Below are 16,657 nucleotides of genomic sequence, written 5' to 3' on the forward strand. Positions count from 1 at the left end.
TGGACTGGGCCCACCTCTAGCTGCATATTTATAAAATTATTCTGGTATCATAACAAGGTTAATAGTGAAATAATCATAAGAGGTCAGAGACAAACTAGGAAACTTCTAAGACAAAAACCTAACCACTATTGCTAGATCCCATTCCCTCTTCTATTAGCCAGTCTGGCACAGAAAGCCAGGATATTAATTTCATGGCATTTTATGGATGAAGCAAAATGTCTTCTAGAAATTGCTAAAAGATGCTTTCTGTCTCTAACGAGATACAAGAAGGCCCTGAACATGGGCTCAGCAGTTAAAAAGGATTGCACTGGATCCACTGCACTTATTCATGCACACAAGCTCTTCAGTGGGAGAGAGTCCTAAACCATTGCAGGACTTGCTTTGCAGCAAATTAAAGTCTTTTCCTGGAAAAAAATGTGGGCAACATGTTATAAGGCTAACAGGAGCTAGACAAAGCTCTCTTTGACCCCAAAAGTGTGGGAGGCTAGCAAGATGCACCTGGTATTGACTAGTACATGATTATTAAATATTGACAAAATGACAGGTAGGTACACGATCTGGAAATACTTAACCAAGAAAGAAAAAAGAAATTCCTACCAAATCCAGGCCACATCAGCTGTAACTCCCCTTTCCCCTTTAGTCAACTTTGCATTTCTTCTTCTTAGCTTCTTCGCATTTCACCTTTTCTGTACTTCTAAACTAGTTCATCACTCAGTATTTGGGGGTGGTGAGATCAAATCCACACCAGGATCTGAATCTCGTGGATCATTTCTGAGCCACTGCTGGACTCCATTCTGCAACAGGGTGGAATGGCTAGAGCACAGGATGATGTGGAGAGCATTTGTGTGCACCAAGGCAGACCTCACAGCTCTGGCGCCTGCCAGGATTTAAGGGTTCTACATTCCTCCCAAAAGCACAGATGCATATTCTCCTAACTCAAGACTTCCTACCATCCTGTCACCTTCATCTGTTCATCTTTCTGTCTTTAACCTCCTCAGCTCAGCACCTCATTTTCTCTCCCCTCTGACTGCTGCTGTTCAGCCTCCCAAACCCACCCCATGCCTCTGTTCCCATCCTCTCTGATCTGTGGCACCTGCTTGCCAGGTTGCTTGCTGTTGCCAGCCTCGCTATAACAGAAGAATGAATTACGGTGAGGTAGGAGCCCACACATTGCTAGTAAGGACAGCGCCATTGGCAAATGATAATTGAAGGACAGAAGAAAGTAAAACAGGCCAGGTCTGAGGGGCTGCTAGGAAAATAAGAGTGTTGCTTGGACTATCTGTGATTAGTGCTGACCTTGTTAGCATTTGTAGTCTGGCTGGTTTGATCACACCTAACTCCAGGTAGCTGGCCTGATACTGTAATCAGGGATGTACTCATTGTTAGCTCCCTCTTGAAAGAGAAGGGAAAATTTTTCCAGAGTGTTATTCAGCTCTCCCCTAACTTCCTGAAATACCTGTCTTTCTTAACAGGCTTATTAAGATAGTCTAAGGCAAATATACTCCTAATTTAAGTTCCTCAGTTTAACTGAGTGAATCAGACCTCTGCATTCAGCTCATGCCCCACAAACCTTAACTCTAAAACTGAGGAAGAATGAGAGGAAAAAGTGTAGACCTACAGGCAAGAAAGTGATGCAGCTGGATCTTGTGTGACACTTTTATTCAGCCAGTAGCATAGCGCATGTCGTTGCATGAGCTGGCACCATGCATTTGCATGTTGGGACATATGGTAACCAGAGAAGCCACAGTGCTGCTCAGCGCTACAGGCAAAAAATGTGCCAGTATTTGTTTCTTACATCCCCAGAGACGCACCCAGCAAGAAACAACTGTTGAGAGGTCTGAAAGAAACCCACAAAAATGGGTCAAATAGTGGAACCAGGTCTCCTACTCTCCAAGGAAGATACATAAATAATAAATTTTCTGCAACTGAACAGTTTGCAACCTAATGGGTTGAGAAAAATTCTGGGTAGGAAGAGCCTTGAACGTTGGGCTAGTTCCAGCTGTGGATCAGCATTTTGTGGTCCAAACCCAACACCTGGATAGAAAGCAAAAATCTAGACCATGCCTCAGCTGAAGGAAAACATGAACTTGATGGTTTTTTTCTGTCTCAGGGCTGACTGCAAACATTTAATACCGCTGAGCATGTGAAAATGAAGTCAGAACACTGAGCACACAGAAGTATTTTGGCATTCAGGCTATTAAGAAACAATGACCTGGTTCTGATCTCAAGAATATACAGATTAGTGTTAATCCCATCCAAGAAAATGGTGTTACACTGCTATAACGGTAGTTTTTGTGAAAAGAAATTCACCTTCTATTATTAGTGACCAAGATTATTCAGTTCTTACCTAAGCTCTTAAGAAAAGTGTCCCACTTTTTAAACACTCATTTGATTTGTAAAAATCCTCCGGCTCTCTGATCTTCTCCTCCACAGTTATTTTATTTTACTGATTAATATGGACCCATTTATAGGCTGACAAGTTTGAATACATAATAAAAGTGTGGTCCTGAGCGCACGAATCTGTTGAGAACTAAAGTGCAGGAGTTGAAGAAATTAGCACTTTCTGTGGCAGTTCTCAAAATAATAGACTCATAGAAGAATTGACACTGGAAGGGAGCTTGGGACACCACCCAATCCAAGCACCTGCTCAGAGCAGAACTACTTTCAATGTCAGATGGGGCTGCTCAGTGCCTTGCTCAGCTGAATTTTGAATGGAGACCCCACATCCCTTCTGGACAACCTGATCCAATGCTTGCCCAACCCTGTTCTGAAAATATTTTCCTTAGCATCTTCAAGGGGTAATTCCCCGAGTAACTGTAGGTGTCCAGTTATTTTGAATGGATTCAGAGGTCCAGTGTTTGCTCCCCAAATAAATAAATACATAAACTAAAAATCAAGTCTTGCCTAAGACTTTCCTGGAAGAGATGAAAAAAGTAGCAATTTTTTTCTGAAAACCAAAAATGCATGTTACAGAATTATTCTTCTTCCTTTTAGCCCCTGAGAAAGTTGTTTTTGGAAGAGCAGCCTCTTTAGAAATTGATATAGCTGAAACTCTGGAGACGACGGAGCAAAATTAAAACAAAAGGGGCAGATAATGGAGCTACTAAGATCTTAATTTTCTTTGCATAAATCTGCGGCAAACTAACTTACAGTTTTGTGTTTTACACTCAACATTGTGTATTGGAATTAGGACAACAAACATCAAAAGAGACATCATTGCCATCTACAACTACACTCCTGGCAGTTCATTCTGTTTCAAGGCTGACAAAGTTTCAGTGTCTCAAAAACAGCAAGGAAAATAATTGATCATTCTAATGGGCCCTGGCTGCAGAGCCCTGTGATGAGACCACTTCATTGTCAGGGTCAGTTTAAATCAATTCTGCCATTGATCCCTGTTTCCCGAGACTGTTTACAGCAACTATCCTGTTCTTTCCCCGTGACTAAGTCTAACACTGATGCAATGGCCAACACTGTTTGTTACATGTCAACAGTTAAAGACAAGTGGTACAAGAATCACCCAGTTGCAAATTTTACCAAGCATAGGTACTGAACTTGAAATAATTGCGAAATTTGTAATATATATAATTGCATGTTATCAATACCTGCTATTTTCCTGTCATATACTCTGCAAATTCCTCTGTCCCATGAGAGGGATTCTAGTCCCCTGGGACTGCTCAGTGAAATGAAGCTGGGGAGCTCCATGGTCATCGCCTGCTCTGGGGAAGATTTTTGAATTCCCAGCACATCAGTGACTGTGGTGTGCAAGTTCTCGGGGAGTTTTGCAGCAGATGTCAGTGACAAGTACACATTGGTGAATATCCATCCAGATTTCTCACCTATAGACAGTGTTGTTATACTTACGTTTCTTCTGCAGAAATATATATGCTTTACTTAATAGTGTGGCCAAAATTATCTGAGTGATTTGCTTTCCCTTAGACGACCTCTCAATATCACACCCTCCGTGCTCTGTTCCTTGGGACTTTCGTGCTGTTATGCCCTCTTTCCAGCTTGATACGTTTTTAAGCTTTAAGATTACAGTGATCTAGTCTGCTTTAGTCTTCATGTCAATGAAATTATATAAAATGATCTTAAAAAGGATACTTACTAGCATCATTTTAAGTATTTTAATCATATTTAAAGTTTTCTCATGGGGTAGAAATACTGTGAAAACTCTCATATGCTGGGAAATATTTAGTTTAAGTGACTGTTACTCTATTTGAAGTACTTCAGTTCCTACAGAATGAAGTTCAGTCTGTTCTCGATAATTTACATTGGTTTCCCCCTATATATTCTAATAGAGCTGAGATACCTTCCTTTGCATTTACTAAACTGTAGTAATGTCTCCAGTAGTCTGACTTTAACAATAAACCACCTTTGACAGTGGTCAAGACAGAGTGGAAGAAGTTCCACGATGAATATGTAGAAACACATGAAAGAAAGATATTCTGCTTTTCCATCCCAGGTGTTACTTCTTGAAAGTGTTGCCCTGTCTCATTCATGGGCTGGTAATATGTGGCATATCTATATACAGTCCTTTCAAATAACTAGTCTTTGAATGTGGGGGCATGAATTTGTTTTCAGACCTGCCAAAAGCAGTGTGCTACAATTTGCCCTGGCCTCCTCAAGAGACCACAGAGAAGGATTTACAGTTGGAAGAGGAAGGAAGACAAATGTCTCTGGAGCAACGCACAATGGCAATGCCAAGGTGAAAAGTCTTCACAGATTGCATGTATATTTAAAGTGGTGCTGTAATATGCATCAAGTACTGTATTTTCTTTATCACTGCTGGGTCAAAGAGAATTGTGAAAAGCTAAAATGAGGTATAAATGATATTGACACCGGTCAGTAATTACTTGAACTTAACTTGGCCATTACCTTCAGTTTCACAATGTCTGAGATCCCAATAGAGTCTGCAAACCAGGGCTGTCACATACCAACAGAGTAAAAAATGGACAAGACAGTAGAAGTGATTCCCAAGCCACAGTTCCTCATGTGCACTGTATCTCTTGTCACACACACACTGGATGATAAAACATACTCTTTTAATTAACAACTCCTACTCCTCCGCAGAAGAAAAGTACAACTTTTTGAACAAGAAATCATAAACAGCTCCATTCTCTCTCTGTTCAAATCCAAGGGAAAGATCCAAAGCAAAAGTTTGCGTGTACTATAGGCTTGTAAGCTACAGGCTTCCATTAGCCATATCAATTTATGTGTGGATTACTGTATGCATCATTCAATCTTAGGAATAAAGAGGCTAAAACTAGACATGACCAGATTTAAATTGGACTGATGCTGGAGCTGTGTGAAAATGACATGGGGGTTCAGGAGGAGACATCTAAAAAGAGGCATTTTCCCTCAGTCTTGAGTATTCCCAAGACACTTTTATGAAAGGAAAAGTAGCAACTGAAGAAAAGAATAATTACTTTGGGGTCACTGAAGGAGGCTGTGGAGCATTTGAGCCTCTATTACGTTTGTTAAAGATCACATTCATTTCCCAGGTCTGAGATCTGAGTACTGAGCCCAAAGGAAATGCCCTATCAATTTCTACTTTGGAGAGTTTACTTCTACAGGGAAAGCTTTATTCCAGATTATTTAACTAATCCATAGGCCCTTACTTAATGGTAGGAGGTTACTTGATATTCTAGAGATTTCTCCTCGTAACTTCACATAACTTTTAGTTCAACTAATCACTTGTGAGTTTTTAATTTGATGAAGCAATCACAGGGTCTAGACTTATTCTCAAAATACAGGACAATTTTTACTTCCAAGGAACCACCCCTATGTCTGCCCACAATCATGGCCTGTGTCTGGGGCTACCACCACCCTGACCCTAGCTGTATAGGTCAGCTGATGTTGTGCATGGACAGCAAATGAAATGCACTCAACTTCATTAACTTGCACATTCATTTCTTTGACAAGAGCATGCCCATCTTTATGCACAATTTTTTAAAGTTTCTTTTTTGAATTTAATATTGAGAGAACAATTACATTCTGATATCGGACACCTGAAGTTCTTCTGAAATCTGGGTTCACTTTTCTGTTCCTAAATTTATGAATGACTAACAAAAGACTTTATCGGTGTTAGTTTCTACTTACATACCATTGTTATATTGGCAACCCTTAGTTAGTAGACCCATGAGCAGTTTATTTTGGCATAAACCCCACACTGCTGCTGAAATAAATGATCCCAACTTCCCACTGCTTGTTCCCACCCATACCTTCTCTCCTGAGCTGGCATGAATGCCTGTGCAGCTGCATAGTGAACCGATACACTTTCTTTGCAAAGTTTTTTTTGGCTGGGGCTAGATGGCTTTCAGCAGTTACCACATTTAATGGCGAGGCTGGCTACACTAGCTGAAAGCGCTTACAGAATTAGAAATGCTACACGTGTACATAGTATGGCAACAAATGCTTTTGTCAGACTTGTATTAAAAGACCAGTAATCATTAGCATCAGGTTGATTGAAATGTATCCACTCATCATCAAAAAAGGGGTAATCACTAACTGGTTATCTGCAATACTTCAAGGGCATTATGAATTTTGACAGGACTTGTAAGTACAATTTCTTCAAAAGGGACTGTAATTGTCCTCATTGCAGAAAGCACATGAAGCTGTGCTCAAGCCTACAGATATCATCCTGCATGTCAATAAGCAGACATGGTATGCTTCAAACTTTCCAGCTATTTTTACTTCTCAGTGTTTAGATATACAGGCTTAAGAGGAAGTGACAAGACTATTCTTAGGATTCTGATGAGCCAGGAAAACTTGAATTTCGGTAGTGGTTTTACCCCCACACCTAAAATGGAAAGGCAAAGAGACATTCCTTTATTTTAATCAATACCCATTTTCCCTTTGTATCAGTCCTGCAGAATTTGATTGAGGGACATTAGGTCTCTAAAAAAGACCCAGGTTTGCAATTCCTAGAGCCCTATAAAGTTGCTGTACATCAATACAGCATATGCTTCTCTCAGGCTGCTACAGGCAGCACTTTTATCACACTCTTGAAGAATTCTGCAGTGTATCTAAACTCATTGCAAAGGTGTGGAAAAAAGGGTTGCTGCTGTCTGTCCTTCAGAGTAAATATCAGCCAGGAGCAAGTGTGTCCAGGTTCTGCTGATGTCTGGAAAAAGAGGCTGCAGTTTCCTGGCTGTAGGTATACATATTTGTTAAATAAAAATGTATAAATATTTATTAAAAATGATAATTTGAAGAGGCTGGGAGAAGTTCAGAGTAAGAAAGGGGAGGTGAGAAAGCACTGCCTTGAGGCTGAAACGTGCTGGGTAAAACAAATGGGACATGCCCTGAAGTACAGGGGGAAAAAAAGTAATGCCATAATTCTACTCAAATATAATTTATACTAGCAAATGTTTGTCTTTACCTGTCAGCTGGAAAAAAATGGCCATAACTGCAGTTTGCCCTAATATCTTTATGCTTCATACTACTACTTGATCTCCATGGTAGAGATATCTGGTAAATCCATGAAAAACATGTTAGCGCATATGCTCACGGAAGGAATACTCTTTTAATAAACAGATTGGTCTTTTTTTCCTGTTTATTATAATTTTATTTATTGAATAGCATTATTCCAAATACACTACTGGAAAAGCAGGAGGTTTTTAGGAGACTTTAGGGCTTGTATCACACAAATTTCATGTTGTTAACACATTCGGATTCAGTTTGTGAAATGGTCCATTTGAACCAATTTATTCTATTTGTGAACTGAAGTGCTAAGGAAGAGAAACTCTTAAGTATGCAAGAAGATCCATGCTTTCATTGAATACTCATGAGCAAGAAAGAGCTGGTGAGGAAAACACCACACATGATCTCTGTAGTTACTTCTAATTTTTTTCCAGAGTTGCCGCTTCCCAGTACATGGACTCTTGTGTGTCACAGCCTGCACTCTTTGCTTGCACATGCATGACCATATATCTGGATTGCTCGTCTTCATCACTGCTTTCTCCTGTGCCACACTGATGTCATTATTTTGGTGTCATTTCTAGTATCGGGGTCTCCAGGTGCTAAATATGAGAAAGAATTCAGCTATTAAAACTGTCTTGTTTACAGTTAGTTACAAGCCATGCAGAAGTAATCATTATTCAGACATGAGCTGCAAATGCACAATACCGCCTACAAATTGATGCCACTATTTCACCTAGCTTTAGCTGTTTAAAAGTTAGGTGTCTAATCTAGTCCCAGATGATCCTTCTACAGTCAATGAAGCTCCACAATTGCCTCTAGACAACAGATATCTTGCCAAGGGAAGTATCAAAGTTATGCTGGTGTAAAAGACCTGAACCACTTTCTGAAGATGTCTCTACCTCTTCATTAACTACAGGAGAATCCTAGGCAACAAATTAAGGCTCATTAAATAACCCTTGGACAGCTAAAGTTAGGTCAAACAACTCCCATCCTTTCTGACAGACCTCAGCTCAGAAGATTCCCAAGAAATCGCTGCTACTCTAGCCAATGTTGCCACCACTCTTCACTACCACTTTAGTTCAGTCTTTTATTTTTCATCCTTATCTTAGTTCTTGTAGTTCCTGTGATGCCTTCAAAATCTCCTCTGAGTTGTCAGAACCATTTAGACTCAAGTGGCCGTGACTAACACACCAAATGGATCCTGGCACGCAGAGTGTTATCAGCTTCACAATTTCCCTCAGGTATGAACACTCCTATAGTGCTTAGGGTACCAGCCCTCTTAGGATTTCACTTGGCAACAAAGCTACATTTTTTGCAATATTTTTGTCATCTCAGTGTGCATGCTGAAGTCTCAAGTACCCTGTTATGCATCCTTAGCTTTGTCATCTTCTCTCAGGACATGAAAATTTTCTTTTCTCCTATATTATCAGCTACATTGAACTAAATTGAGGTCTGACCTATGTTAAAAACAGTTATCCAGTGTCTTGAGAAATCTACCAGCGTCTCCAAGGCATCAGGCTTTGCAGCTGATGAATATATATTCCCCTAATCTGGCCCTCTGGACAGCTGAAGAAGTACTTTATGGATAAACCAGAACGACTTGTAACACTTATACCGCTTACTCGCTGGGCTGATTACTTCTCCTTAGAAGTGCTCTGGAAAAAAAGCAATGCAAGAAGACAACCAAACAACCTTTATTCCCTTTTCCCTGACATACAGCTATCATTGAGATACCAGATATCACTTCTGGGGCCTATAACAAGGAAGTATCTATTAATCATCTCTTGGCTTTCTTTCGGCAATAACTGAAGAAAGGCAATAATCACTTAATGTAGCTCTGGTGCCACACAGTATCCCAAAAATACAGGTCCATATATGTAAATATCTTAATATTTCCTGGCATACACCTAATTCATATTCAGTGGGCACGAAACACTTAGGTGGAGAACTTTTCTTTTTCAGAGCACAGGTGATGCAGGGAGGGATCTTACAGATAGTAGTATCCTCTATCTGTTCTCTCAGAGAATATCTCTATTCTCTGTACTCTTCCTCTTTACCAAAAATAGTCACTTGAGGATTTTGAACCTATTTTGTAAATTTTGCAAGACTAAATTACTGTGTGAAAGGGTGGATATTGTCCTTCCAAATTAACATTATTTTTTCTTATAAAAAATACCCTAAAGATTCTTGAAGTCACTATTTTCCAGTAGATTCACATCTTCACAATTTTTTAATGTCTGCTCCAATGCTCAAGTTTGTTCTCATTCTATGAAACATGCTTCTGTCTACGTATCTGTGTTGCAATAAGGACTGAGGATAGCCCTCAGCTCAATGCCTTTTCTGACTTTTCCAACCTTGTGGCTTTCTGCTGAGAAAAATTTTTCCTAGGCTTTCTCCACTCCAGAAGGCTATACTATACCATGATACCTGATTTTTAAATAATGGTATTTTGTTTCTCTGTCACCAGGAGAGAGTATTCACTAACAGCAAGACCAGCCCTGAGACGCCAATTTCTCCAAACCACCCCTACAGTCAATAGAGAAACAAGCTTTGGCCAGTGGCAAGCAAGAGAAAAAGCTGGTTCTTCTGAATCACACTTTGGAGAAGTCTATGTGTTTCCACTGCTTAAGAGTCTAGGGAGATTAGCCTCACTAGGCTAAAACAGCTTTTGTGAATACCCTTCAAAGCATTCTGGAAGTTCCTGACAACCTTCTCTTGCCTTCAAAATGCTGTCCAGTTGATTTCAAAGAAAAATATCCTTTATAACACTTCATGTTGTGTGCAATCACCTCTTTCAAATAACTCTGCAGTCTGCTTGGGTAACCTTCCCTATTTAGATAATATATTGTTACATCCTCCTTACAGCATGCAGTCTGCTGGCCCCTGAAGAAAGCCTCAAGCCTTTGCAGTTTTGATTGCCCGCCCCTTTGGAGCTGGGAGAGGAAATGCAATCATTCCTGTACTGTATTTACATTGGTCAACGTACCTGGAGTTCAGCAGGGAAAGCAAGTGGACAATCCTTGTCCTGAATCCTCAGCCTAACCTAAAGCAGAGCACCAACTACTCTTTGTTTTGTTGGTTTTTTTTTTAAAGATGGTATAACTTCTACAAATGGAATGCATGTTGACTGCATGTTTTTGTGGACTTCATGAAAACGAGGCTAAAACCTTGGAATTTTTGTTCTCCTTTCAAAACTAAGAATTAATAAACTTCACCAATTTTAATGACTGTACACTTACATTCCACTATGCAATCAGGTTAAAAAAAAATACTTCTTTTAAAAACTTAACATCCCCACATCTCTATGTGATTAAAGTTTATTTCAAGAATTCCGTTGAATGTAGAATTTTGGGAAAGCAGAAATACTGCTGCCCTAAGAATTGAAAAAGAATAAAGCAAAATTTTGGAACTGTAACATTTAACAGTGCAGTCTTTACTCTAGCTCTGCATGTTTAAGGACAGAGTGACCATTGACTGACATGCTCATTTCAGAAACAAGATTACGCATTGAGAATAAGATGTCAGCTGGTGCCCTCATGTGGATATGTGTGCCATTATATATAATAGAAAATGAAACTTTTAATCAAAACAAAGCCATAGAAAATTCAGCATCTCAGTTTTGCACATAGAATTTGGGCAGCTTGTATAAAACAGGCTTTCATTATTTGCTTGCAGTGTGGGCAATCCCACATTAATTAGCTGTAAGCAGAATTTCCTAGTTGGATGCCAGGATATAGAATGGCTCTTAATGTAAATTTGAAGAACAAAACTGAACTCATTCTTAACTGCACCACCACAATATATCTCCCTCACAAAACCTATTTATTCATATTACTAAAACTTATCAAGTGACTGGAATTCAGAACTAATCACACAACCTTTTTCCAGGGTTTGGAAAAAACCCAACACAATATAATCTTTCTTGAAAAAATGTCTTTCTTATTTACAAAGAAAGCATTCCGGTTGTCAGCCAACAAAGAGAGCTGAATAAGCACAGGGCATACAGGCTGGTGGAAATAATCTCAGTTTGATCAACCTCAGTTGAAGACATTATCAGTCAAGACCTAGCCATGTTTTTCTCAAAATGTGTACAACAGATGAGTGAAATCATACAACACTTCCAATAAGAATACTCATTCAGTTTTATATATGGACTGTATGACGATGAACATCTGCAGACTGTCAGCAAGGGTGCTACATAGATGGCAAGGAAGCAGGTATGGGAACACAGCATGATGCAGTCAACCGCCCTGGCTAGGATCAGTGCAGATCTACTCCTAGTGTCTCTTATGCCATTGTCTCTTTGAAATGCTTATAAAAATGTATGCATTTTGGACTCTAGTAGTCAAAAATGCTAAACTCTAAGTGTAGAATGGAATCAGGATGCTTAAATACAAGTCCAGCATTCTACCGAATCAGCTATATAATCTTCACATCTTAAGTGTAAGGAAAAGATTGAAGGCAAACCAACTAGAATACTTTAACAGACATCAAAAGAATTAACTATACGATAAAAACCAGAATCTAAACCTACTACATTTTGGAGAATATCATATCACAATTGTGCTGTGTGTGCCCCCAGAGGTAGGTAAAGCTACTGAGCTGAAATACCGTAAAAACTTCAGCAAAACTTCCATTTTCAAGCTGAGCAAAGCAGCAACAATTATTATAAAGAATTGATAGGTAGGCCAGCTGCGATGTCTAATCTGATATGACAAGTGTCTACCTCAAAACCCAAATTCTGAACTGGTGGGTGTTATAAAGAGCCCAGGAAGGCATTCCCGCTGATTTGCGAGGTTCAGACTGGACCCCCTTGGTTTCTAAACTTCCTCTCAGAGAGAAGACTAGGTGCAGCTAGGTCTAGTTTTAGCCTTCGACTGCAAAGAAGAGTTCAGACTCTAGGTTCTGCCACAGAGTCGGTTTATTTCAGCTTGAGCTGGGACCCTCTGAGATGGACCCCAAACAAAGAAATCCCTAGGCAATGACACAAGTTCTCCTGCCCTCACACAACGGTTCAGTCCAACAACAATATGTGGGTCTGGGGTCTTTTTGTTCTTCACTGGATGCTTTTTCTGTCTCTAGCTTTTCTTATCTTGAGGATGCTGCTTCTATTGAGAATATGCACACCTTATTTTCCACAGGATGCAGTTCCACTGAGAATGAGGCTACTTTATTTTTCCCAGGATGTATCTGTCTTGTGGTCTCCCTTCGTATATTAAGTACAAGTTCAGCATAAGTTCACCACTTGTGTCCTAAGGCTTCAGCGAAGCTAGCTACTCAAGCTAAGCAAGATATGCTAAGTATTCTAGCACATCGCACAAAGACATTCATTCTATCTAAAGCTTACTTATTTGAGCTAAATGACTAGTATTCCTTAGCACGAGCTAAGCAAAGTCAGTCATGCTAATGAACACAAAACAAGTCTCAATTCAACCTAAATTTAAGCAATTACACAATTAATTCCAATATTCTACAAGTAAACTATTTTAATCACAAACAGTGGTTAAAGAGGCTGGTTTTATTTTCATCAGCCACCCACAGATCAGAGTAACTCCTGTGGGATTCCATTTGTTTCAGCAAATCTGTATTATGAAATGTTTCTTACCTTGTGCAATGTTTCAAATTCTTACACATTATGACAATTAGAAGCCCAACAATTTAATACAGAAATATAAACTAACATTGTACTATTTATCTGCAATCACTTCATGCCATTCTGTGCTAGGTGCTTTACAAAAGCATGACAGAAAATCATACAAGCCAAGCTAAATACTACAGACAAGAGCGAAATTTTGTCTTTTGAAACACAGTATCAGAGCTATGACTTGTAGATTTGATAGCATTCTAAATTCTTTGCCCTTACAACTTCTTTGTTAGATGAATTCAGGCCTTTTCAGAAAGTAATGTATTTTTGACATTACATTTTTTTTTTCCCACAATGACAGATAACACATTTGATATTTAAAATATTTAGATTATCCAGATCAAATATTAGCCAGGGAGTTCAGTGCCAGGTGCTTTAAAATATGAGGTTCTGTGGTTAACTTTAACATTTGTGCTTTCCCTTGGCATCAGAGATTGTAGAAACGGTTTTTACCTTAGCATCATCACTGAATGCCCTAATGTCCTTTCCCATCATTCTTCAGAGCATATGTTATACTGTTTAATGATCATCCAAAACTCCATAGCTAGCTTTATTTGAATGATGCTGGTGTACATGCTGGTTTAATATAACCTTTAGCTATCCTTTGTGGACAGGATGAACATGAAAGAGGTCACCTCTTTAAGAGGTAGCTGTCAACAGAAAAGGAAATGCTTTACACAAAACCTGAAAATTTATGGATTTTTAAAAATCTCCTTAAGAAGCTACATATTTCACTTACTGCTGTTGCTCATTGAAAATAAAAAGAAATTCTTGCAGAAAAGAGCTGCCTATAAATGAGACAGTTGAACAGAAAGAGTTGTGCCTATGAATTATAGTTTCAGACCACTTATACACTGCCTTAAAGCTGTGTATTCTTTCTCTGGACTTATGCAATACATTTCTATTGGAAGGCCCTCTTAAAACTGGGTGATCTATTGGTTTAGGGAGCTAAAGATTAATTCCAGATGTGGTCATCCTTTTCTAGCCCTTCAAAAAGTAACTACTGCACCATCTGTTTTGTAATAGACAATTTCAAAGAGTGCCAAGGAGAATGTTAAAAACATTGGTCAAACGGCCACATATACCTCACACAGAGGAATCCTAGAGGTCATAGTACCTCAGACAGATTCATATTTTCACTTTTTTCTCTCCATTGTTCCATCATGGAAACTCAAGGAACAGCTCTCCTTCCTCCCAAAATAGAAAGATATTTTCCAGCTTATTACCAGCATTGACATGTATGAGGCCAAATTCAGACCTGAATTCAGTGGAACGACTGGAATTCATGACATATCTCTTATACCTGCCCCACTTTCAGATCCTTGTAGATTATTCCAAGCAGCTTTGTTTTTTTTTTAAAGTGAACTCAGTAGCAGAAGCTTAATGCTAAACTGACTTCAGATCCGGCTGGTTGCCCAAGACAAATGAAGGGCACAATACGTAATGAAGGGTTATTCCAAATCATGGTAATTTTTATTTTTCCTGGTTATTTCAGGAAGCTCAAAGTAAAGGAACTGTGTTCGTTCTTCCAAATACAGTGTTATGCATCAATATCTTCATCTCAGGTGTAAAAAAAAGGTGCACTCAGGTCTGGCACCAGCATAACTTAAATTCTTCACAACATCAAAATTGGAGTAAAACAAGTTCTCTGAAGACTTCCTAAGTATAAATCTGAACTTTATATAGCAGTAAGTCATGATTTATACCGAACAGTCCTGAGAAAAGGTCTAAAATGAAAACAAAAGGAAACAGAAAATCTACTAGATGTTAAACAATCACAATCTTGTGCAGTCCCAGAGAACCATTTTCACTGCAGTGACATTAAGTAAATAATTGTTAAAAAGAAATAATGATTAACAAAATGTCTCCAGTTCATTCCTCTTTGTTTTTTCCAGTGCATCCAGTCATGTGTTGTATCAATTATTGTAGTAAGTTATTACAAAAATAGCTTAGGACTAGCAGCCTAGTGTACCTACTTAAGTTTCGTTGACTTTGCTGTGGTTCTCTCCATTCAACAGCACACTGCAGAATCAGTGCCTTAGACTATAAGCTTAGTGTTTGGGTATACTCCAGCTACATCTTCATGTTCAAAGTTTGCTGCTGGAAAGTAAGAAATAAATCAATAAGAATAATGGCTCCTCAGCATTTGCCTCTCCTCAGTACTGTTAGAATCTAATTTCTTAAGCCACAGCCTACTTGGGTGGTGTAAGGGGGTGTAAGGGAGTTCCATACAGTAAGATTTGCACTTTTTCAGTATCAAATATTATTAAACCAAATAAAGGTTGGAAAGCAGAATAGGAAATGTCTGCTTTGGAGGGTTTCATCACAGCTTTTAAAATTAAAGACATCGAAACCAAATAAATTCTGAGAGGCTAGTGTACATATTAGTGTGGAAGGATGCATACACACCTGGTAGTTAAAGCAAAGGCCCCATGGCCTAGGACAAGATTTAATTCAAAATATTAGACTCAATAATTAACGCTTAGAACTAGAGGTTATACATTGCAGCTACTCATAATTACACTCCAAACCAAAAGCTGCAAGAAGAAAATGGTGCCTGAAAGAAGGATCCAAAACTACAAAGATGATGAGGGGACTGGACCACCTCTCTTATGAGGAGAGGCTGAGAGACCTGGGGCTCTTTAGCCTGGAGAAGAGACTGAGAGGGACCTTTTCAATGCTTATAAATATCTAAAGGGTGGGTGTCAAGAGGATGGGGCCAGGCTCTTTTCAGTGGTGCCCAGTGACAGGACAAGGGGCAATGGGCAAAAACTGGAGCACAGGAAGTTCTACCTCAACATGAGGAAAAATTTTATTCTGAGGGTGTCAGAGCACTGGAACAGGCTGCCAAGGGGGGTTGTGGAGTCTCCTTTCCTGAAGATATTCAAAACCTGCCTGGATGCAGTCCTGTACAGCCTGCTGTAGGTGAACCTGCTTTAGCAGGGCGGTTGGACTAGATGATCTCCAGAGGTCCCTTCCAACCCCTGCCATTCTGTGATTCTGTGAAAACAAGAAATATTTTAAGGGAAAACCACACGGAGCTAGCCTATAGAAACCATAGAGAAGAGATGGTTTTGAAATTCCAGTCTCTACAGAAGTAACGTATCTCCTCCAGAGCTATAGAAACATCTCATGTCATCTGTGTATCTGCACCCCCCCCCCAAAAAAAAAAACAACCAAGTAAACAAAACAAAAAAAGCAGTCTGAATAAAACTCACTGTTGCAAACCAATCAGTGTAGTAGTCATAGCTCTTGCTGAGGCTGGTGCTCCTGGAAAAGATGACCTCCAAAATGAAGAGGTATTTAGGGAGAGTATTGTTTTAGACATTTGTATTACACCCCAGCTTAATTCCTGCTTTTGTTTAAGAACTTTTAACGTATTTTTATCCATTTTAGAACATAGTTAATAGATTATCAGTCAAAAATCCTGCTCTATTCCTATGCTTTCAAGCCACAAATTCTGCCTTTAAGTAAGTGAGGCAACACAGGGTCGAAGACTGACCTACCCTTTGAAAAATACTCAAGAGTTGGCTTGGGTGAGTCGTTAGTTGGAGCTCAAATAAAAAAGATCCAGAAATTCACTGCCAGTGA

The sequence above is a fragment of the Leptosomus discolor genome, chromosome Z, assembly GCF_034619465.1.
Source record: "Leptosomus discolor isolate bLepDis1 chromosome Z, bLepDis1.hap2, whole genome shotgun sequence".
NCBI classification, from domain to species: Eukaryota; Metazoa; Chordata; class Aves; order Leptosomiformes; family Leptosomidae; genus Leptosomus; species Leptosomus discolor.